This window comes from Mobula birostris, chromosome 32 (genome assembly GCF_030028105.1).
Source record: "Mobula birostris isolate sMobBir1 chromosome 32, sMobBir1.hap1, whole genome shotgun sequence".
Taxonomy (NCBI): Eukaryota; Metazoa; Chordata; class Chondrichthyes; order Myliobatiformes; family Myliobatidae; genus Mobula; species Mobula birostris.
In genome coordinates, this window is record NC_092401.1 from 14652110 (window position 1) to 14678010 (window position 25901).

Consider the following 25901-nt stretch of genomic DNA (forward strand, 5'->3'; position numbering starts at 1 on the left):
ATTTTAGGTCAATCAGAACACCCTATACCTAGAAGCACATTTTACACAAAGGAAAACGATGCATTTTTCTTACTCTGACAAACCTTTAACATCTACAGAAGGACCACAGGCAAGAGGGGACACTGTCATTTGCAAGTTCCTTTCCAACACTATTACACAGGATCAACCACGTGGCCACAATCTTACCTAAAGCAACACATATAAAATGCTGGAAAACTCAGCAGGTCAGACAGCAGCTATGGAAATGGATAAAGAATCGATGTTTTGGGCTGAGACTCTTCTTCAGGACTGAACTGGAAGGGGGAAGAAGCCCTCTCACCCAACAGATGAGGAGAAAATCAGGACTATTTAAACCTTGGACCTCAAGGAGGTAGCTCAAAGCTTTATTTAAAAGTAAAATACTTCAATTTTTCAGATCTCCAGTAACAGAAAATGTTGTCCAGACCAAGGTCAGGTAGCATCTGTGTTTAGATGTTAATCTTCTGCCAGGTGTTCTTGCTACATGCATGTTTTATACTGAGAAGAGCAATCATGCAACCAGGTGTTTCCCCTCAGTTTGTTTCATTCATCACTATGGGGAAGTCTGCTTATATGTAGCTCTCAGTGGTGTCATAATCTAAAATCCAACACAGCTGCAAAAAGTAGAAATGTGCTCCTGGTGCTTTTGTATCCTCGAGTTCAGGAAACTCCTAAGTAATTGGCCTATTAACAATGAAACTTGTCCATGCCTTAAATAAGCATTTGGAGGTTACAGTTCTGGCACTTGACATAGATGATTGCACCTAAAATCTGACGACCAAACCAATGTGATATCAAGGTATGCTGCTATTTCTTCTCTGCCTATTTGCAAAGATGCTGAAGCAGAACAGGGTCTTCAAGAGAGTCTCTGAGCCATCAGACTTGGCCTGGCAGCCTGTCTAGTAAAGACCACTCTTTATACCCAGCTGTGGCATGTCCCACATCTGACTACAACTTGTCTTGATGGAGCACTAACTCCGAATCAAGATTACACAATGGTTAGACCATAGAAAATGTTGTAAGCAATAGGTAGGCTGGTCTGTAAGGTTAAATCACATGAGATCCACAGGGTTATCTAACCAAATAGATAAAAAATTGGCTTGGTGACAGGTTGTAGAGATGACAGTGGAGGGTTGTTATTCAGACTGGAGGTCGATTGCAAGTTATGTGTCACAGTAATCAGTGCTAGGTCTCCTGTTGTTTGACATATATATCTTAACAATTTGGAATGGAATGTTCATGGCATTATTACTATGTTGGCAGATGACACCAAAACTGGTGGTATAGTGGACAGTGAGGAAAGTTGTGTACAGATACAACAGGATCTAGATCAACTGAAAAAATCGATAAAGGAATGGCAGATGGAATTTAACTCAGACAACTCAGAGATGAGAAGGAATTTGTTAAGCCAGACGGTGGTGAGTCTGTGGAATTCATCGCCATTGACTGCTGTGGAGGCCAAGGCATTTAAAGCAAAGATTGATAGATTCTTGGTTGGTCAGGGCATCCAAAGGTTACAGGGAGAAGGCAGGAAAATAGGGTTGAGAGGGATAATAAATTAGCCATGATGTGATGGTGGAGCAGACTTAAATGGCTGAATGGCCTAATTCTGCTCCTATGTCTTATGGTCTAAGTGCAAAGTGACGTATTTTGGGAAGTTATATCAGGCAGGGCCCGGGAAAGAGTATTAGAGAAGAAAGTGAGCAGGGATACAAATACATAGTTCCCTGAAAATGTCATATTGGATATTCAGGGTACTGAAGACACAAGGCATATTTGGCATTATTACTAAGTGCACTGAAACAGGAGTTGGGACTGATGTTATACTTGTATAATACTTTTTCAGGACAGCAATTAGCAGATTTTGTACCTTAGTGGTTGCCAGCTACGGAAGAATGATATAAAGGTGGAAAAGGTGCAGAAAAAAACTCACCAGGATGTTCCCGGGACAGGAGAGCTTGAGTTATACGGAGACTTTAGATAGGTTAGGATTGCTTAAACTGGAGCAAACGAGGTCAAAAGGTGTACACATAGTCACAGTCTTTATCCTAAGGTGGGAGAGTCTAAACTTTGAGGGTATAGGTTAGGGGTTCCCACCTTGAGGTCCAAAGATCCCTTGGTTAATAGTGGGGGCCCATGGCATTAAAAAAAATTGGGAATTCCCAGTTTAAAGTGATATGGCAAAGATTTAAAGAAGATTCATGGGGTAAGTTTTTCCATACAGAATGAGTGGGTGCATGCAACAATTACAGTATTTAAAAGGCATTTGGAAAGCACATGGATAGGAAATGTTGGGAGGAATTTTGCCAAATGCAGGCAAATGGGACTAGTTTAAGGAATAATGCACTCCATGGAATAAAGAATGACACCATGTAATATCTTAGGTACTCTAGTCCAGGCAGCATCCTCATAATCTCTTTTGCATCCTTTCCAGTTTAACAATGTCTTTCCTATAACAGCATGACCAAACCTATTCACAATACTTCAAGAGTAGTCTCATCAATTACTGATATAACTGTATCATAATATCTGTACTCCTAATCTCAATGCCCTGACTAATGTACACTAGCATGCTAAACACCTTCATCACCACCCTGTCTACCTGCACTGTTGCTTTCAGAAAACTGTGCACGTACTCCCAAGTCCCTCTGTTCCATAACATTTATCAATATCCTGGCGTTCACCGTATAGATCCTAATCAGGCTTGACTATCCAAAATCCAGCACCTCACACTTATCCAAGTTGATATGCATTTGCTATTCCCCAGCCTAACTCCTAACTGACCAAGATCTCCTTGCAATTTATTGCAAACCACTTCACCATTAACACGAATCCCTAATTTAGTACCGTCAAAAAATTTGATCATCATGCCATGTGTATTCATATCCAAATCATTTATGTAAATAATGAATAATAGTCAATTTAAGAAAATTATTGTAGGAATACATTATCAGAGGACTGTCGGTCCATCTAATTTCTGACAGGCCTAAGATATCAACTTCCAACCTTTTAATTTCATTTAATGTGTTGTCCATCTGTTACATCTGGTCAATATTGCTGTATGCTTCCAAACATGGACTATAACACCAGAACTCCAAAGAAACTGAGAAGCAACAGAAATGTGGTTTCTTAGAAGAATATTGAAAATATCATATAGAGATAGGGTAACTAATGATACAGTACTCCAATGTGCTCATACAAAAAGATCTTTAATGAGAACATTAAATGAGAGGAAACAAATTCCTGGGCCATGTCATCAGAAAGGGAGAAATAGAATGCCTTACATTACCAGGTTGTATGCCTGGGAAACGCGGAAGAGGAAGGTAAAGAAGAAAACATATGGACACTGTGAAAGAACTAACAGATCTAAGTGTGCGAGATATTATTGACGCTGCATGGGATCGTTTGATGCGGAAAGCCATGATCGCCCAAGCGTGTAATGCACAAGGCACATGAAGAAGGAGAAGAAGTTGTGGGAGTGAAACCCTCAATCCTCTTTCGCTGGAATTTCTCTTGGTGCAAAGGGTGCAGAGGTATACTGGCATCTCTCGTGATTCACTCACGATGGCTTGTTAATGTAGGACTCTGCTCTTTGCTCTGTTCTGCTCAATATCCACTATTGTTCTAGAAGGAATTATCTCTGATTGTGAAGTTAACTAGCTTACTTGCAGATCTAGAATGGGTCTGCTCTGGGACCTATAATTGGCATTTTGAATTAGACTACTGTGTAATCCCACTCCCATCAAGTTTGCTTGAAACAAATTCATGAGAGAAAACAGTCCAAAGTGTATACTTTTAAAGCAGCTGTTACAGGTATAACTAGGAACATATACATTGCTTAACTGTAAAACATTACTTGATATTGCAAAAGCCATAGAGAAAAAAAATGTACAAAGTTTTTAAGTTTGTAAAATAAAAATGTGGTGCAGCAAAGGGTTACATAAATAGATTTTTGGATTTTAAAAAATGAAATGTAATCTCATTAAAGATCAAGATGAGATCAACGTTGTAAATACTTTGGGGGTATTTCCCTTTCTGATCAGATCTAGAACTTGGAGTATAAATTCAGAAAGTGGCTCAGAATAGAGATGAGAAATTTCTTGTCAGAGAAATGCAGATTTTCATTCGTGTCCTCTCCAAAGCATTGTCGACACCCATTCACTTAGTAAATTTATGACTGTGACAGATTTTTGGACTCCAGAGGAAATGAAGATTATGAGGGTCAGACAGGAAAGTGAAGTTGAAGCCAAAGATCCGCTCAAGCGTTAGTTTGCTGAATAGTACAGCAAACCAGAGGCGCCAAAATAGTCTAATCCTGCTCCTAGTATTTGCTTAGGGGCTAGAGGATGTAGTTATGAGTTCTTCTTTCACTCCTGCCTCTGGCTCCTCTATATTGTCTGCATGTCCTTCACTGGAACCCCTGTTTGTGCTGATTTATCATTAGGAATGGATCATTCAAGGCATTATATTGGTGTTCAGCTGCTGTAAGCCTCCAAACTTGGGTTAAGTGGTTGAACAACACAGATGCTGTACACAGGCAGCTGCGAAATGATGATTCCCTGTAAGGGGCCCAAGCTGCTTGTTAATCAGTGAAACATAATACAATTTCAAGAGCATCTTCAGAAAGGTCACGATTGAGGAGGAGTGCATCATAAACATGCAAATGCCAACAGGAACTTGAACGCCTGGCTAAGGATGCCATTTTACCACAAGTACAAAATGAAGAAATCTTATCGCTTAATTGCACAAAAATTTTCATGTTAAATGGTATAACAGAACTTTTATCATGTAAATGACCGCATTTGAATGTAGTGATAGAGCTTTACTTCCTTGAAGGAGAACTCATGCAGCGTAGCTCAAAGGATACAATTAAATATTCCCATTTCAGCCTGATACAGCTGAGAATGATAACTGCTTCCAAGGCCTATACAGTTAATAAAGATGTTTTAATGCAATTGATCAATCTATTGCTGCTTAAAACCAATGGCAACAATGCTGATTGTGACTGTACTTCTCGTCAGACTCCTTGGAGGAAATACGGCTGCTGATCAGGGATACAGATATGTTTAAGAAAACGGGATTTCGATTCCCAATACCGACTACCTTGCTGGTAAATGTACAGTCTCTATTAACTAAAACCGAAGATCTCAGAGTTAGGGTGCTACATGAGTGCGGCATTAGGACCGCTTGCTTCCTTTGTTTCATGGAATCCTGGCTACCCCTCCCATACCAGGCGCAGCGATTCAGATTGACGGGTTCACTAAACACCGTCAGGATAGGACTGTTGAGTCTCTCGCAAACAGAGGTGAAGGTGTATGCCTCATGGTCAACTCCTCTTGTTGCACAAATGTATCAGTGCTGTCCCAGTTCTGCTCACTAGACCTGGAATATCTCGCAATCAAGTGCCGTCCGCTTTACCTGCCGTGGGAGATTTCAGAGATCATTTTGATAGCGGTGTACAGGCCAATGTCAAACAGGCTCTAGACGATCCAAGCAATGGGATCAACCTGCATGTCTTAACCATCATTTTCGGGGACTTTAACTAGGCCAGCTTGAAAAAGTCACTAAATAATTATATCAACAAATCACTCATAGTACCAGAGGAAACAACACGCTGGACGACTGCTACACCACCACCAAGAATACCTACCATGCTATTCCACAACCACACTTTGGAAAGTCTAATCACCTGGCTGTATTTCTACTCCCTGATTATAGGCAGACACTGAAGACTCCAGCACCAGTAGTATGGACAAGGGAAACACAGGAGAACTTACAGGACTACTTTGAATTGGTGGACTAGACTGCATTCAGAGATTCACCTTTCAATCTGGATAAGTATGTCGCAGTTGCTACCGACTTCGTTAAAACCTGTGTGGATGAGTGTGTGCCTACGAAAACTTCTGTACGATCCCAAACCAAGAGCCGTGGATGAACCAGAAAGTTCTTTCTTGACAGTATTTATTTATTGACATACAGCGCGGGATAGGCCCTTCGATCCACTCTGCCCAGCAAACCCCCAATTTAATCCTAGCCAGCTTAATCATGGGACAATTTACAATGACCAAATATCCTACCAAGCAGTACGGGTTTGGAATGTGGGAGGAAACCGAAGCTCCTGGAGGAAACCCACACGGTCACGGGCAGAATGTACAAACTTCTTAAAGGCAGTGGCAGGATCATTGTCTACTGAGGGCTACATCTGTGGCATTTAAGACTGGCGACCCAGGTCTGTACAAGAAACCCAGGTATGACTTGTGGAGGGCTATTTCATGAGAGAAAATTCCAAGCCAGGTTGGAGGTGACATCGGATGCACGTTAACTCTGGCAAGGTATGCAGGGTATTACTTCCTACAAAGCGAAACCCAATAGCATGAATGACAGCAATGCTTCACTACTATATGAGCTCAATGCTTTCAATGCCCACTTTGGAAGGGAGAATATAACTACAGCTGTGAAGATCCCTGCCGCACATGGTGACCCTGTGATCTCTGTCTCAGAGGCCAATGTCAGGCTCTCTTTCAAAAGGATGAATCAAGGCGGCAGGCTCTGATGGAGTGCGCGGTAAGGCTCTGAAGTCTTGTGCCAACCAACTGACAGAAGTATTCATGGACATTTTGAACCTCTCACTGCTACAGTCGAAAGTGCACACCTGCTTCAAAAAGGCAACAATTACAAGTGCCTAAGAAGAGTAGCATGCCTTGCCTTGATGACTATCACCCAGTAGCATTCACATCTACAGTGATGAATTGCTTTGAGAGGTTGATCATGGCTAGAATGAACTCCTGCATCAAGCAAGGACATGGATCTACTGCAATTTGCCTATCGCCACAATAGGTCTACAGCCGATGCAATCCCAATGGCTCTTCACATGGCCTTAGATCACCTGGATAATACAAACACCTCTGCCAGGATGCTGTTCATTGACTATAGCTTAGAGTTTGACACCGTCATTTCCACAGTCCTGGATGATAAGCTACAGAACCTGAGCCTCTGTATCTCCCTTTGCAATTGGACCCTCGACTTCCTAACAGGAAGACCACATTCTGTGCGGATTAGTGATAATATCTCCTCCTCACTGACGATCAACACTGGTGCACCTCAGTAGTGTGTGCTTAGACCCTCTATGCCTATGAATGTGTGGTTAGGTATAGCTCAAATGCCATCTATAAATTTGCTGATGACACAACCATTGTTGGTAGAATCTCTGATGGAGATGAGAGGGCATACAGGAGCAAGATATACCAGCTAGTTAAGTGGTGTTACAGTAACAGCATTGCACACAATGTCAGTAAGACGAAAGAGCTGATTGTGGACTTCAGGAAGGGTAAGACGAGGTAACATGAACCAATCCTCATAAAGAGATCAGAAGTGGAGAGAGTGAGCAATCTTGAGTTCCTGGGTGTCAAGATCTCTGAGGATCCAACCTGATTTCAACATATCGATGCACCCACAAAGGCAGCAAATCGGTGGCTATAATTCATTAGGAGTTTGAAGAGATTTGGTTTGTTACCTAAAACACTCAAAAACTTCTATATATGTACCTGATGTACCATGGACAGCATTCTGACAGGCCGCATCACTGCCTGGTATGGGGGGGGGGGTGTACTGTACAAGACTGAAATAAGCTACAGAAAGTTGTAAGATTAGTCAGCCCCATATGGGTATTAGCCTTCGTAGCATCCAAGACATCTTCAAGGAGCGGTGCCTCAGGAAGACATCGTCCATTATAAGGACCCCCATCACCCGGGATATGCTCTTTTCTCATTGTTACATCAGGGAAGGCACACACTCAGCGATTCAGGAACAGCTTCTTCCCCTCTACCATCCAATTCTTAAATGGACATCCAACTCATGAACACTACATCACTTTTTAAAAATGATATATATTATTTCTGCTTTGCGCTATGTTTAATCTAACTATTTAATACACCTACATATACTTACTGTAATTGATCTACTTATTTATTTTTTTCTATGTTATCATGGATTGCATTGTACTGCTGCTGTTAAGTTAATAAATTTCATGACACATGCCGGTGATGAACGCGACTCTGATTCTGATACAGAAGAGCACTGCACCACCTGGTGGAAAGACTGCACATGCCGTTGTTAAGACGATTAAGCAGTGAGCAACAATGACATATCTCTACAGCAGCTCCAACAGAAGAATATTTCGGGCTCTCCAAGGGAGTATTCAGAAAATGGCAACACCACACCTATTAAGTTCATATGAGAGAAGGGGATCAAAAGCTTAATCAAGAAGGTAGGTATCAAGTGGAATATTGGAAAAAAATTGGAGAGAAGCAGAAGGGTTTAGGGAGGAAATTTCTGTGGTTAAGACATTGGCAGGTGACAGGGGAGCCTATAAGTAAGACCATAAGACATAGGAGCAGAATTAGGCCACCCGGCCCATCGAGTCTGCTCAGACATTCAATCATGGCTGATTCTTTTTTCACTCCCCTCCTCAACCCCAGTTCCCGGCCTCTGACCCGTACCTTTTGATGCCATGTCCAATCAAGAACCGATCAATCTCTGCCTTAAATACGCCCAATGACCTGGCCTCCACAGCTGCATGTGGCAACAAATTCCACAAATTCACCACCCTTTGGCTAAAGTAAGTACCTAAATTCAAACCTGCCAGTACAATGGCGGCATGCTTGGTCGCAGTGGCCTCTCTGGGTCCAAAGAATGGTGCAAATATTTGTTTTAAATGATTTTATTATGATTGTAAGATCCTGGTGGACACTGTTCATGCAAAACACTGCAATTCTAGTTTACTGTGAGACTGACTGTAGGGAGGGCTGCATGGCCTCCTCAGTGGTTGTGTGGACCAGGCCCTCATGCTGTGGTGTCGCCACCCGGGGAGGAGGTGCAGGAGGAAGTTTGTACAGAACAGAGGCATGGTGGGTCTTGGAATCCGTGCTAGGTTTGGTCGGCTCTCCTGATGGTGCTGGTGTTTGCTCTCTGGAAGACATACTGGATTGTTTTCATCTGCAGCTGACCTAGTGTGAGAGGCTGTGTGCTTGTTCTTGCAGAAACGTGGCTTCAGGCCAACATCCCATGCACCATCAAGCTTGGGGCATGCCACTCAGGAACTTGTGGTAACATTATTTGTAGCTGTATGTGTAATGATGTGTGTGATTGTACCATGCTTTGCACTTTGACCCTGGAGGAACACTGTTTTGTGCAGCTGTATACCTGTGTATGGCTGAATGACAATTAAAATTGAACTTGATGTGCTCAACAGACCAGACTTACAGAAGTGCAGATATCTGGCAAATATACTCTACAAGATTAGAAATCAGGAGGTTGCACTATTAACAAATTTGAAAGCAAGAAAAGGTATGGCTCAACTAGGACAGAGGGATGGAGGTTGTAACAGGTGCAAAGGATAGCTTTGGCCTTCCTTATTCTCTGTTCATCCAGTATTCAGTAGTCAGAAACTTAAGAGGCAGAAGAGGTCAAGAGCGATGGCAGTGATGAAATGCATTTGGCAGTCGATTCTGTATTTTTGGTACTAGTAAATTAGAAACAGAAGCTGGAACAACATAGATCTTCTAAAGATCCCCAAGATAGTAGCCTGAAAAAAGAAAGCAATTGCCCACAAAAGGGTAGAAGAGAATGGAAAAAGCCAAATGTAATGCTGTGCAGCTGGACAATAGTGTGAAGCACTAGAGATATTGATCAGGTGGATCATGTCAAAGATGCAGACAGTTCAAGGAGGGAATGACAGATGCATTTGCTAGGTATGTGATAAGTAGTTTTGACCAGAGCTGCTTCCATTGGTTGTACAGTACTGAGACCTACACAGAGGGATTCAAAGGAAGAACATCGGGTCAATTGGGATAGTTTTGGAAAGGACTTGAGGGAATGTGTCATTTGAGACAATTACATTCATTTTTTAAACAAAGACAGAAGAGCTAAACGGTTTGATGAGGAGTAATGATAACCAGTTGGGAAGTATTGATAATGAACACTGGGCCAGAAAAGGAAGTTGAATAATCAGCATTTTGGGAAGAAGAGGGTTGAAAGAACAGGAGATGGGACTTATTTACTAGAGTTTGCAAAGGATGTGAGGGGCAATTGAAGTGCGCTTGGGCAAGGAGAACATTTAGGTTTTGGCCTGATTGACTCTTGGGAAGTGAAGCAACAGATTGAATGGTCTACCTCAGTAACAGTGTTCTACGGGTTTATTGAAGTCAAGTGTGGGGAAAAATGGGGGAAGAGGATTTTAAAACAACTGCCCAAAGTAACAGTCACACAAGAGTGGTCATGGAGTTCTGAGCAGATTTAGTAGGTAAAAGAAGGTCCAATAGAGCTTTATGCAGCTAGGTTAGATCTGATAGTTCATAATCATTGAAATAAATAGCATAAAAGAGGCAATGACAGGTCCATCAAATTCAAAATATGGGCCAGATTAATGCCATTTTGTCCACAACCTTTAACAGAACATGGCAGCAGCCACCAGGGTCGGAATAATGTTTTCAATCCTTGTGTAAAACAAGTAAACTGGCCTTTCTAGAGCCTAAAATCTAAGATAATTCTGTGTCAATTGGACTTTCCATCCATTAGAGGATGGTGAGCTTTAAAAATGTACAACTGGAGGTTATGGTGGCTTTATAATCGGATTGGGTGGTGGTGTGGAGATATGTCTCCACCAAAGGAGGTGTAAAGTGCTCCTTCTCTCCACTAGCCTGCAGGTCACCCTTGGGCAAGGTGTAGCATCTGCTTAGCACCCTGATCAGGGACATGTGAAGCCATGGGAGCAGGTGGTGGATGAGCAACTGGTGCATATCACAACTCCTGGTTATGCCACCGCTAACGCCAGGCAAACAATTTCTGAAGAGTACTGATAAGAGTATTGACAGTATGTGGTATCCACCTGCTTTGAGCAGAGTCCATTTATACCAGTGCCCAAGAAGAGTGTGGTGACCTGCCACAGTGACTAACACCCAGTAGCACATACATCCACGGTGATAAAGTGTTTTGAGAGGTTGGTGATGAAACATATGAACTCCTTCCTGAAATGTGACTTAGATCCACTCCAATTTGCATACTGGAGCAACATGTCCACAACAGATGCAATCTCATTGGCTCTTCACTCAACCCTGGAGCATCGAGACAGCAAATATGTATAAATCGGGATGCTCCTTTTTTGACTACAGCTTAGCATTCAATACCATCATTCCCTCAAAATTAATAAATAGGCTCCAAGACTTTGGTCTCAACCTTGTTCAGTTGGATCCTGGATTTGCTCTGTTGCAGACCCCAGTCAGTTCAGATGGCAATAGTCCTCCTGCACAACCTCCATCATCACAGATGTACCACAAGGCTCTGTGCTGATGACAACTCTGTCATAGTTCAAAGCAAAGCTGGTGATGGATCAGCATACAGGACGGAGACTGAAAATGCGGTAGAGTTGTGTCATAACAACAACCTCTTAATCAATGTCAGCATGACCAAGGTACTGATTATAGACTTCAGGAGAAGAAAACTAGAGATCTAGTTTCTACGCATGTGTAGTGTAGAGTATATTGACTGGCTGGATCACTGCTTGGTAAGGAAATATCAATGCCCTTGAATGAAAAATCCTACAAAAAGTGGTGGATTCGGCCCAGTCCGTCATGGGTAAAGCATTCCCAACCGTTGTGCACACCTACATGAAGCGTTGTCACAGGAAAGAAGTGTCCATCATCAGAGACCTCCACCACCCAGGACGTGCTCTCTTCTCGCTGCTGCCACCAGGAAGAAGGTACAATAGCCTCAGTACTCACACCATCAGGTTCAGGAACAGTTACTATCTCTCATCCAGCAGGCTCTTAAACCAAAGGGATGACTTTACTTACCCCAGCATTAAAATGTTCCCACAACGAATGGACTCACTTTCATTGTTATATATTGTTTATTTATTATTATATCTTCTTTTTGTATTTGCACAATTTGTTGTCTTCTACACTCTGGTTGAATGCCTTGGTTGAGTGGTCTTTCATCGATTCTGTTATGGTTGTTATTCTATAGATTTATTGAGTATCCCCACAAGAAAATGAATCTCAGGGTTGTATATGGTGACATAAATGTACTTTGATAATAAAATTTCTTTTGAATTTACTTTGAACCTTAATGGTTGGAGTCACCCATCTTATAAACAGAATGTCCAGAAGAAGGTAATGGCAAATGACTTCCGTAGAAAAATTTGCCAAGAACAATCATGGTCATGGGAAGACCATGATAGCACATGTCATATGACATGGCACCTAATGAATGCATGGTAATGGAAACACAAGGAAATCTGCAAATGCTGGAATTAAAAGCAACATACATAAAAGTTGCTGGTGAACACAGCAGGCCAGGCAGCATCTCTTGGAAGAGGTACAGTCGACGTTTCGGGCTGAGACCCTTTGTCAGGACTCTGTCAGACTCAGGAGTCCTGACAAAGGGTCTCGGCCCGAAATGTCGACTGTACCTCTTCCTAGAGATGCTGCCTGGCCTGCTGCGTTCACCAGCAACTTTTATGTGTGTTGCATGGTAATGGATGTGGTTAAAGAGTTTATCTCTCCCCCTCTTTAAAGAAAGATCAGGAAACTCAGGGCCATGGAGAGTGGGTACAGAAGACTTGATAGCCAGAATGTGATTGTGGGCCAAGTAATTTGCTCCTGCTTCAATTTTCTTATGGCCTTATGCTTATGGTTTTCGGTCGGGCGCTGGACGCTCGGAGAGATTCGGAGGGGGTATGGGTGCCCGGCGACTTGGGCCGGCTCCCCCACCGGACTTAGTCTGGTGAGGAGGGTGTGAGGACACCCAGCAGGACTAAAAACAACAAGACCTGACAAAGGGTGGATGAGCTCCTTGTAAGCCAACGGCCATCTTCCGTGGAAGAGATTAAAGCCTCACCACGTATCAACGAATCGTATGTTATGCACCGAGTTAGAAGAGACATGATGAACTTGGGCGCTGCACCGTGTGCCTGGACCTGCCCAAGGCCTCCACCTAAGGAAGGGCCGAGCTCAAAGAGGCGGCCGCGGCTGGAGGCCGACACGGCCTCGGGCTCGAGTTCGGCAGGGGCAGTGGCGGGCAGTGCCAAGGCAGCCAGCGAGAACAACCTGGAGAAGAGGTTGTACTTGGTGCTGTCACAAGATCGAAGAAGATGAAGGTACATAGCCGCCAATTCCGGATTCGGGACGGCACCCACTGACTGACTGATTGATGTTTAAGGTAGGCTAATCAAAATAGGAAGTGGCAAGTTCAATCCAAAAATGGCCCAGAGGCTGGGAACACAAGTTTTTATTTGGCTTGGTCTTTCTTACTTTCAGTTATCACCAGTTGGATTCTTTAGCGATTAGCACTCAGTGCATTACTTTTATCATCGATATTAATCATATAGACAGGTTAATAAACAACCTTGCAGAGAAGACAATTAAAAAAAACTGAGAAACTGACAGTGAGGAGTAAGCACTGGACAACAGGAAGGTGTAAGGTAATGGATGGCCTGGTCAGTGACACAAAAAAAATGGAAAGTGAAATTTAATCCAAACTAGTGTGAGGAAATGCTTTTTGGAACGTACAACAAGGCAAGAGAACAGCAGGCTGCTGAATGGTGTGGAGGGACTCGGGGGTGGATGTACATGCTCAGATCCAAAGGAACCAAGACAGAAAATAAAGGCCATGACAAGGTAAACAGGATGCTACTCTTAATTAGAAGATCAAATAGATTATACTAGATTGCCTACAACAGGAGTAAGAGTTCAGCTTCAATACAGTATGCATTTCTGGTCACCATTTGATAGTAAAGATTTGATACTACTGGAAAGGATAGAGAGAAATATCTGAAGAAGCTGCTGGGATTAGAAAAAACAACCCGATAAGAAACAATAGCTGTTTTCTTTGGAATGTAACTGGCAGAGATGGGAACAATGACAGAAACTACAAATAACAGGCCACTTAACAGTCCACTATCATGAAGTGCTGTGAGGTTAATCATGGCACACATCAATTACAGCTCCCAGACAACCTCAACCAACTGCAATTTGTCTATTGCTAAAACAGGTCCATGGCAGATACAATCTCCCTGGCCCTACAATCATATCTGGGATATCTGGATAACAAAAACACATACATTAAACACCTATTCACTGACTATATCATCGCTTTCAATACCATAATTCCAAACAAACTCATCTCTAAACTCCTAGACCTAGGACTCTGCAGTTGGATTATCATCTTCCTGACCAGCAGACCATAATCGGTAAGAATAGGGAGAAGCACATCTGCAACAATTATCATCAACACCAGTACCAACCCCCCCACTCCTCCCCCCACCAAAGCTGCATCCTCAGCCTTATATTTTACTCCCCATACACTTATGACTGTGTAGCCCGATTCTGGTCTAACTCTACCTACAGGTTTGCAGATGACATCACCACAGTAGGCTGGGTTTCAAATATCAATGAGATGGAGTAGAACAAGAAGATTGAGAGCCTACGGGCATGGTTCAAGGCAACAGCATTACTCTCAATGTCAGGAAAACAAAAGAGCTGGTCATTGATATCAGGAAGCGGGGTGGAGTACACACTCTGCATGTATCAATGTTGCTGAGGTTGAGATGTTTGAGTGCTTCAAACTCCTGGTTGTTAAGTAGCACCAACTGATTATCCTGGTCAAACTACATAGAAAAAATGGCCAAGATCGCACACCTGCACCTTTACTTCCTCAGAAAGATAAGGAAATTTGGCATCTTCACCAATTTATATATGCATATAGAACAGATCCTACCCAGATGTATCACTGTCTGGTGTGGAGGGGCTATTGCACAGGACCAAAAGAAGCTGCAGAAAGTTGTAAATCTAGTCAGCTCCATCTTGGGCCTACAAAGTACCCAGGACATCTTTCGGGAGCAGTGTCTCAGAAAGGCAGCGTCCATTATTAAAGGCCTCCAGCACCCACGGCATGCCCTTTGTTAACTGTTACCATCAGGTAGGAGGTACAGAAGCCTGAAGGCACACACTCAGCAATTCAGGAACAGCTTCTTCCCTTCTGCCATCCGATTCCTAAATGGACATTGAAGCTTTGGACACTACCTCACTTTTTAAAATATACAGTATTTCTGTTTTTGCACATTTTTTAAATAATGTATTCAATATATGTAATTTACTTGTTTATTTATTATTATGTTATATTTTATTTATTATTATTTTTTTCTCTCTCTCTGCTATATTATGTATTGCATTGAACTACTGCTGCTAAGTTAACATATTTCACGTCACATGCCGGTGATAATAAACCTGATTCTGATTCTGAACTGCTCTGCCGAAGACTACAAGAAATTTCAGAGTTGTGGACTCAGCCCAGTCTATCACAACATTAGCTTCCCCCTGCTGACTCTGTCTAACCCTGGTCATTGTGACTTCTCCCTCCTCTTTCCATCAGGCAGAAGACATACAGCTTCAAAACATGTACTAAACTGGAGGACAGCTTCAATCCTGCTGTTGTGAAATTCTTGAATGGATGTCTTGTATGTTAAGTTGAACTCTTGATCTCTCAATCTACCTCACAGTGACCCTTGCATGTTATTTGTCAACCTGCACTATACTTTCCCCATAACTCTAACACTACATTTCTGCATTCTGTTCTTGATTTTCCATTTGTACTAACTTGATTTCCGAATGAGGTTGGAGGCGGAATCAGATACATGCTAACTCTGGCAGGGTTTGCAGGCCATCACTTCCTACAAAATGAAACCTAACATCATGAATGGCAATAGTGGTGATCCTTCACTCCCTGATGATCTCAATGTCTTTTATGCACACTTTGAAAGGGAGAATAAAACTACAGCTAAAGAGGATCCCTCCAGCACCCAGTGACCCTGTGACCTCTGTCTTGGAGGCCGACGTCCATTGTCTTTCAAGGGGATGAACCCTCGTAACGTGAAAGGCCCCAGTGCTAGGGCTCTTAAAACCTGTGCCTACCAACTGCTGGGTGTGTCAAAAGACATTTTCAATCGCTCATTGCTACAGTTGGAAGTTCCCACCTGCTTCTAAAGGGCAAGAACCGTACCAGTATCCAGAAGGGCAGGGTGAGCTGCCTTAACAACTATCACTCACATCTACAGTGATGAAGTGCTTTGAGTGGTTGGTTACAACTTAATCTGCTCCTGTCTTAGCAAGAACCTGGACTCACTGCAGTTTGCCAATAACCACAGTGGATGCAATCTCATTGGCTCTTCATGTGGTCTTGGATCACATGGACAACACTAATACCAATGTCAGGAAGTTGTTTATTGACAGCTCAGCACTTAACACAATTATTCCTATAGCTCTTATTGTCTCTCCCTCTGCAACTGGATCCTTGACCTCCTCACCGGAAGACCACAGTCTGTGTGGATTGGAAATAAAATCTCCACCTCACTGTTGGTGCACCTCAAAGATGTATGCTTAGCCTATTGCTCTATTTTCTCTCCACCCATCATTGTGTGGCTAGGCACAGCTCAAATGGCATCTAAAAATTTGTTGATGACACAACCATTGTTGGCAGAATTTCAGATGGTGACGAGGAGGCGTACAGGACTGAGATACACCAGCTAGTTGAGTGATGTCGCAGCAACAAACTTGCACTCAGTATCAGTAAGACCAAAGAACCGATTGTGGACTTCAGAAAAGGTAAGACAAGGGAACACACCAGTCCTCACTAAGGATCAGTAGAGGAAAGAGTAAGCAATTTCAAGATCGTGGGTGTAAACATCTGAGGATCTAGTCTGTGCCCAAGATTTGATGCAGTTACAAAGACAGTGGCTACATTTCATAAGGAGTTTGAGGAGATTTGGTATGTCACCAAAGACACTTGCAAATTTCTACAGATGTATGGTGGAGAGCACTCTAACTAGTTAACTAGTTGCATCATTGTCTGGTTTGGGGGGGGGGTGGGGGCTACTGCACAGGACCAAAATAAACAGTAGAAAGTTGTAAACTAAGTCAGTTCCATCATGGGCACACCTTCCATAACATCTAGGACATCTTCAAGGAACAATGCATCAAACATTAAAGACACCCATCACCCAGGAAGACCATAATCTGTGTGGATAGGTAATAACATCTCCTCCTTGCTGTCGATCAATACTAGTGCACCTCAGGGATATGTGCTTAGCCCATTGCTCTACTGTCTCCATACCCATGATTGTGTGGCTAGGCATAGCACAAATGCCATCTATAAATTTGCTGATGAATTTTGGCAGAATCTCAGATGGTGCCGAGAGGGTGTACAGGAGCAAGATATTTCAGCTAGTTGAGTGGCGTCGCAGCAACCACCTTGCACTCAGCTGCAGTAAGACCAAACAGATGATTGTGGACTTCTGAAAGGGTAAGATGAGGGAACAGAAAACAATCCTCAGAGAGAGAATGGAAGTGGACACGGTAAGCAATTCCGAGCTCCTGGGTGCCAAAATATCCAAGGATCTAACCTGATCCCAACATATCGATGCAGCTATAAAAGAAGGCAAGACAACAGCTATATTTCATTAGGACTTTGACGAGATTTGGTTTGTTCAACTAAAACAGTTAAAAACTTCTACAGATGTACGGATGTACCACGGAGAGCATTCTGACAGGCTGTATCACCGTCTGGTATGTGGGGGAGGGGTGATATTGCACAGGACATTATAGACATCTTCAAGGAGCGGTAGCTCAGAAAGGCGGTGTCCATTATTAAGGACCCCATCACCCAAGACATGCCCTCTTTCTCATTGTTACTGTCAGGAAGGAGATACAGAATCCTGAAGGCACCCATTCAGTGATTCAGGAACAGCTTCTTCCCCTCTGCCATCCAATTTCTAAACGGACATTGTGCCCATGAGCACTACCTCACATTTTTATTATTTCTGTTTCTGCACTATTATTTTAATTTAATTATTTAATATACATCCATATGTACATATTTCTGTTATGTGTGTATATCTATATCTATATATATATATGTGCTTTATTCTGGTTGTCGAAAGTTGCTTTGCTGTGATTGGTTAGTTTAGGAACTGCAGCTGTTTTCCCATTGGTTAGCCACCTGGTGTCCAGTTTCAACTATCCTGGGTATATAGAGAGCAAGTGTGGGAGGTTCTCTCTCTTCCTTTGTTTTAGGTAAGCCGTGCACAGGACTATTGGGAAGTTATGCTTTCGGCACACTTTTAACTCAGTATGTTTGTTGAATATTCAGCTTTGTAGTTTCTGTAATTTGGGGAACATGAATGTTGGGTCAAATTTTTATTATTTGTAAATAAATGATTAATATGCCTATTCACTGTCTCACTTGCTGGACCTGCGAACTGATTCAACGTTAGAATATTAAACCTGATTCTGATGTACTTATGTTTGACAGTATCTATATGCAAAACAGCCCTTTTCATTGTATCTTGTGACAATAATAGAACTATTACCAACTTATTCTGACATCAATTGATGGACAAAGACGATATGCACCATTAGGAAGAGGATACAATAAATTCAGCTTTGCAAAAAAAATACAAAGGATACATAAATGACTGTTACTCAAGTGTTCATGGAGGTTATATGCTGACACAAACTGAAGATTGGTTACTGGACTGATGGGTTATCATACTTGAAGGTAGTCAACAGAGAAACTCAGTTAATTTGGGAGACCAGTTTGGAAAATTATGTCCTAGAATTGGATCTATTGTGTAATATTTCAGGGTTAAATAGTAATTCCATAAGAAGTAACAGATCTCAACAGGACAGAATTTTGTATACACACAATCAGAAGCAATGGCCTCATTTTAAATAAGGGCATTTTGTTGGCAAGAAGGGGAGTACTGACAATTATATGGGTATGAAGGGTAGTTTAGGTTTAAAAACGAGCATAAAAGATATAATGGCTGGCACTAAAAGAATATTTAAAATTTTCAACATTAATGATCTTCCAAGAAGTCAAGATTATCTCCTCCATTTCCGCTCACCCCACCTTCCCGTCACCTTAATAGCGATAGCGTTCCTCTTATTTACCACCCCATTAGCCTCCCAACACATCATCCTCCGCAACTTCTGCCATCTCCAAAAGGGTCCTACCACTAAACATATCTTTATTTTCTATTCCCTCCACTTTTCGTATGGATCGCTCCCTCCGTGATTCCCTTGTCCATTCATCCCTCCCCACTCATCTCCCTCCAGGCACTTAACCCTGCAAGTGACCTAACTGCTACACCTGCCTGTACACCTCCTCCCTCACCTCCATTCAGGGTCCCAAACAGTACTTCCAGGTGAGGCAGCACCTCACCTGTGAATCTGCTGGCCTCCTCTACATTGGTGAGACCCATCGTAGATTGGGGGACAGCTTTATTGAGCACCTCCACACCACCCACCGCAAGCAGGACTTCCTGGTGGCCAAACACTGCATTCTCACTCCCATTCTCACTCTGATATCAGTTCATGGACTCCTCTTGTGCCAAACTGAGGCCACGCTCAGGGTGGAGGAACAATACCTTGTGTTCCGTCTGGATAGCCTCCAACCTGATGGCAGGAATTTTGATTTCTCCTTCTGGTAAACAAATCTCCAAATACACCCCCCCTCCATTTCCCATTCTGACCTTTTACTTCTTCTCACCTGTCTGTCACTTCTCCCTGGATCTCTTCCTCCTTTCCTTTCTCCTATGGTCCACTCTCCTCACCTATCAGATTCTTTCTTCTCCTGCCCTTGACCTTTCCCACCCACCTGGCCTCAATATCACCTCCAGCTAGCATCTTTCTCCTCCCCACCTTTTTATTTTGGCATCTTCTCCCTTTCTTCTCAATCCTGTAAGAAAGGTCTTGGTTCGAAATGTTGACTGTTTATTCATTTCCACAGATGCTGCCTGACCTGCTGAGTTTCTCCAGCATTTTGTTTGTGTTGCTTTGGATTTAGAGCATCTGCAGACTTTCTCATGTTTAAGATTATGTAGCCTACTGCTCACTTATTTAGATAGTTCAAGTTTCATTGTGTGTACATGAATAGAGTCAAATGAAACAGCTTTCCTCCAGGGTCAAGGTAAAAAAATGCATTAGAAACTGCACACTGCACATAGCTAAAAATATCACATATGGTTACAATTTCAAAAAAAACCCATTTAGTCACAAAGAGAAAAATACAGCCCAAGTCCTGAAGTTGTACTGGTTCAACTTGTTCTTCCATCGAGCGAGCACCACAGGGCAGCAACAACGCGAGGGACATCCCCCAGCCCAGTATGAATTCCAGCAGCACACAGCCAGCTCCTTCACCGGCATCTCAGCACAATGGTACACAAGTCCAGGTGACATCACAACAACAGTATGCAATAAGTTCAGCCCATCAATATCAAACAACTCACTGATGATATAGTGGTGCAGTAGTGGAGGCTCCTCTTATCCAGCAGTGACTCACAACCATAAAAGAAACATACAAGATGAACAAATACACCTTTGATTGGAGTCTGAGTGGCTGCTGCATCTGAGTGCTCCACCATCTGACTGGAAAGAATTCAACAAAATGCTGCAATTTTGCTGTTAGCAAAATGCTGCAATTTAATGCTCAGTAGTACAGGTTAAAACTCTCTAATTTAGTACTTTTGGGACATAACGAATGCCAGAATACAGAAATGTCCCACTAATTACCTTCCTCTATATATTTAAGAGATATTCCCAGGAGAGAGAAAACAGCAAAGACACCCATCACTAACTACACCCCTTCTTGCATCTTTCAACTTCTCTTCACTTCCACTGCATTCAATCATCCTCAGAAAACAAATCATTACGAACACATAAGGCTTGGGGTTAGTTACCTGAAAAAGCAAAACTGCTCCACAAATGACTGCACTGCTCAGAATGTCTTGAATAAACCTTTTATCTTAATTTAAGCACATAAGCCTGCAGTCATATTCATGCGACTCAGTCCATTTATTTCTGTCTGTTTTCTATTACACACGTGCATCCATCATTTGTTCATCTACCATACAGATGAACAAGTGTTGTTAAAGCTTGTCAAAGGGTTTTCCAGAAATCAGTTGGTAGAGTGTACACATTTGTTTCATAAAATGGACTTCCGATGTTTAAAATCAGTGCGCTCAGTATGTTGTGGGCTTATTTTATAAAAATAACAATTCAGCCAGTCACCTCTTATGCAATAACAATATTTCAGAGATTCTTTTTGGCTATACCTAGTTAGACCTCACTATCGTTGTGATGGAACCCATGAATCTGACATGTTTCCTACTACCTTGTTGAGCTCATTTCATTATTCCAAGCATAAATGAGACCAGAAGAACATAAGGCATGGGAGCAGAATTAAGCCCTTTGGACCACCAGGTCTGTTCCACCATTCCATCATGGCTGATTTATTACCCCTCTCAACCCAATTCTCCTGCCTTCTCCTTTTACGCTTTGACATTCTTACTGATAAAGAACCTATCATTCTCCACGACTCGGCTTTCACAGTTGACTGTGACAACGGATTCCACTGATCTACCACCCTTTGGCTAAAGAAATTTCTCCTCATCTCTGTTCTAAAGGGACGTCCTTCTATTCTGAGGCTGTGCCCTCTGGTCCTGGTCACAAAATACTGCAGATACTGGAAGTCTCAAATAATTCAGAGAATTCTGTCTAAAAGGTAACATATCAGCTAGTGCCTGTGGAGCAAGAAACAGAGTTCACTTTTCTAATCAAAGACCTGGCCAACTCACCCCAGGTACTGTCAGACCTGCAGAATGATTCAAGCATTTTCAAAATGAGACTCCACCTTTTTAAGTAATACAGATAGGTAAGCATTTGTATATTCCCATCTCAAGATGCCCTTCATCTCTTCACACCTCAGAATGTCACTAATTATTGTAACTTAAGGATCATAGCATCTATGTATTACATTACTTTCCATATGTTAAATTTATGAGAGTCGGGAAAAAAATCGATTGAGCTTCACTGCTCTAAACTAGTTGTTTATGAAACCAGATTTCATTTTGCCTTTGACCTTTGAGAACCCAGCTGAGATGGCTTTTGAAAGCATCTGTATACTGCAAAAAACTGAAGTATGACCCCAAGTTTCGCAAGGACTGATCCTGGTTTCTTGAAAAATGGAACTGATCTAGTTTACCCCAAGGAAGAAAGGGCTGAGGTATGCTGCACTTTTCATGTACCTCCTGGTATTGCACACACAAAATGCCGGAGGAACTCAGCAAGCCAGGCAGCATCTATGGAGGGGAATAAGCAGTTAATATTTCAGGCCAAGACCCTGCATCAGTACTGGAAAGGGCAGAAGCTAGAATGAGATGGGGGCAGTGGAAGGTGTGCAAGCTGACAGGTGGTAGGTGAGACCAGGTGAGGGGTAAGGTGGGTGGGTAGGAGGAATTGAAAGTACAGGCTGGCAGGTGGTAGGTGAGACCAGGTGAGGGGTAGGGTGGGTGGGTAGGGGGAATTAGAAGGAATACAAGCTGGCAGGTGGTAGGGAGACCAGGTGAGGGGTAAGGTGAGTGGGTGATGGAGAGGGGTGAAGTAAGAAGCTGGAAGGGTGTTGGACTCCTTCCCCTCAGCTTCTTATTCTGGCTTCTGCCCCCTTTCCTTTCAGTCCTGATGAATGGTCTCGGCTCAAAAAATTGATAGCTTATTCCCCTCCGTGGGTGTAGACTGACTCGCTTAGTTCCTGCAGCAGTTACCTGTGTTGCAGAAGATTTAACTCATCTGCAGAACCTCATGTTTATGACCTAATTTTAATTGGTTATTAAAGTGTTTCAGAAGAGAGGTATATATTGCATTTTATACCAAGAAATTTTGTAGGTTGTTTATGGATTTCTTTTGGTTATACCACAGAGAGCTGAAGTCAATTTTATGTCAAAAAGCAGTTAAATGCAGCCAAAAAAGGCAGAAAACTTTCCATAGCCAGAAGGTGAGGCTTGGAATATTGAGAATAAAATATTAAATTGCTTGTTAGTCAGAGCACTCTACTACTTACTACTTCCACTTGAGACAAGAAAAGCCAATTCAAAGATTCTAAAATAACTTTCCTGCACAAGATATTACAATGATATTTCCAACACATGCAAGAAGATTTGGAATTAACTGCCAGGCAGGAGATTTAGTAATTATGCTATTGTGTAAGATTTAGCAATTATGTATTGTGCCTATTGTCTTGTTTATTATTCATGGTAATGCCTGCTCTGTTTTGTGCATTTTATGCAAACCTGGATAGGTCTGTCATCTAGTGTAATTTTGTGTTGTCTTACATAGTTCAGTGCAGTTTTTGTATTGTTCATGTAGCACCATGGCCCTGAAAAATGTTGTCTCATTTTTACTGTGTACTGTACCAGCAGTTATGGTCGAAATGACAATAAAAGGTGACTTGACTTGACTTGACTTGATGCTGACATGGCTTCAATCCTTCCAAGTTTGCAGGGAAATTCTAGTTTAATCAACTCTGCTGGCCAATTCCTCGTGTGCAGGAGGTGGAAAGGATCAAAGGCATTACTTTTGACTGATGTTACTGTGTCCTTTAGCTTGCCAATTGTAAAATTTGTTCATTTACATTGACCCTCAAGGTACTGGAAGACTGTATGGAGGCTAACATTATTGATTTAAGGGCTGCAAGGACAAGCCAAGGTAATACAGGCTGGTGAGCCTAACACTGGTAGCGTGGCAGGAAAGTTGCTTAAGGGGATTCCAGTAGACAAGATCTATCTGCAGTTTGAAAGGCAAGGACTGACTAGGAATAGTTAGCATGACTTTCTGAATGGGAAAATGCATCTCATAAATTTCATAATCTTGTTTTCGAAGAGGTGACCAGGGAGATCATTGATGGCAGGGCAGTAGCTGTTGTCCACATGGACTTCAGTCGGGTCATTAAGAATATCCTCACAGTAGGCTGGTCTGGAAGGTTAGATCATATGGGATCACAGTGTGCCCAACAATCTGATACAAACTTGGTTTGGTAGAAGGGAGCAGAGGGTGATAGGCAGGGTTGCTTCTTGGAATGGAGACTAGTGATCACTGAACTGCCGCAGGGATTAGTGCTGGGTTGCTTTTGTTTATTTGGATGGGAAGGTAGGTGGTATGATTAGTAAGGTCGCGAATGACACCAAAATTGGTGGTAAAATGGACAGCGAAGAAGGTTACTAAAAGTTACAACAGGAACTAGATCAATGGAGAAAGTGGGTAAGGGAATAGTAAATTGAATTTATCTCAGCTAAGTGATCTATTTCAGGAGATTAAACTAGGGTAGGACATGCACAGTGAATGGCAAGACCCTGGAGAGACTGAGGGATACTAGTACATCTTCCAAGGTCTTCTGTCCTTTCGTATTAGATTCCCCCTTCTCCAGTCCTGTATCTCTTCCACCAATCAACATCCCAGCTCTTTATTTCACCCCTCACTTCCTCCCAGTTTCACCTATCAACTTGTGTTTCGTCCCCCTCCCCCCACCTTCTAACTCTGATTCCTCATTTTTTTCTCCAGTCCTGCTGAAGGGTCTCGGCCCGAAACATTGACTGTACTCTTTTCCATAGATGCTGCCTGGCCTGCTCAGTTCCTTCAGCATTTTGTGAGTATTGCTTGGATTTCCAGCATCTGCTGATTTTCTCTTGTTTGATACTGATACATTGTTCCCTGAAACTGATACGCAGTTAGACAAGATGATGAAGGGAATATATGACACGCTTGCTGTCATCAGGTGGGATTTTGAGTGCAAGAGTTGGAATGCCACAATGTTGAGTGTGAACTTGAAGGACTTTGTGCAATTCTGGTTAACATGCTAGAGGAAAGATGTAATTCAGCTCGAGAGTGTGCAGAAAAGATTCGCATGGATGTTGGCAGGACTGGGAGATTTTCAGTTATAACAACAGACTGAAAAGGCTGGGATTATTTTCCCTGGAGTGAAGGGGGCTGAAGAGTGAACTAACAATGGTATACACATTCAGTGGCCACTTTATTAGGTACAACCTGAATTGCTGCTCACTGGATGTTTATTTTTTGCTTTTCACACTATTCTCTGTAAACTCTAGAGACTGTTGTGCATGATAATTTCGAGAGATATGCAGTTTCTGAGATACTCAAACCATCCTGTCTGGCACTAACAATTATTCCACAGTCAATGTCACTTAGATCACATTTCTTTCCCATTCTGATATTTGATCTGAACAACAACTGAAGCACCTGACCGTGTCTGCATGCCTTTTTGCATTGAGTTGCTGCCACGTGATTGGCTGATTAGATATTTGCATTGATGAGAAGGTGTTGCTAATAAAATGGCCACTGAGTGTAAAATCATGAGGGGGACAGATAGATTGTCACAGCTTTTTTCAAGGATTGGGAATTCTAGTTTTAGAGGACATAAACTTAAGGTGAGAGAGAAAGTTTTAAATGGGAATCCAAACAGAGAATGGCAAGCATATGAAATAAGCGGTAGAGGCAGGTACAACTACAATGTTTAAAAGGCTTATAGACAGCTATTTAGATAGGAAAGGTTCAGAGAAATATGAGCCAAACGCAGGCAGGTGGAACTAGCTGAGATAGGCAATCTTGTTAGTAGGGATGAGTTGGTCTGAAGGTCCTGTTTCTGTGCTATTTAACCCTATGACTAAAATGTTAAGCCAGAAATTGGAGAATCATCCATGCAGACAAGTGTGAAATTGAAACTAGCTCATCTCACAAAGATTACTTGGGTCATGCTATTGGACAACCAAATGCAATTTTGTTAGCAGGGACGAGTTGGACCAAAGGGTCTGTTACTCTGCTATATAACCCTATGACTAAAATGTTAAGCCAGAAATTGGAGAATCATCCATGCAGACAAGTGCGAGATTGAAGCACTAGCTCATCTAGCAAAGATTACTTGGGCCATGCTATTGAACAACCAAATGTAGGGCAACACAAGATAAATGGTTAATTACATAGGGT

The 25901-nt window shown here is 42.3% G+C and overlaps 1 protein-coding gene across 10 annotated transcripts in view; it reads right to left on the minus strand.

Annotated features, from left to right (window-relative positions):
• Positions 1-25901, minus strand: part of LOC140191247 (EVI5-like protein) — a 265130-nt gene that overhangs the window by 138921 nt on the left and 100308 nt on the right. The window lies entirely within an intron of this gene.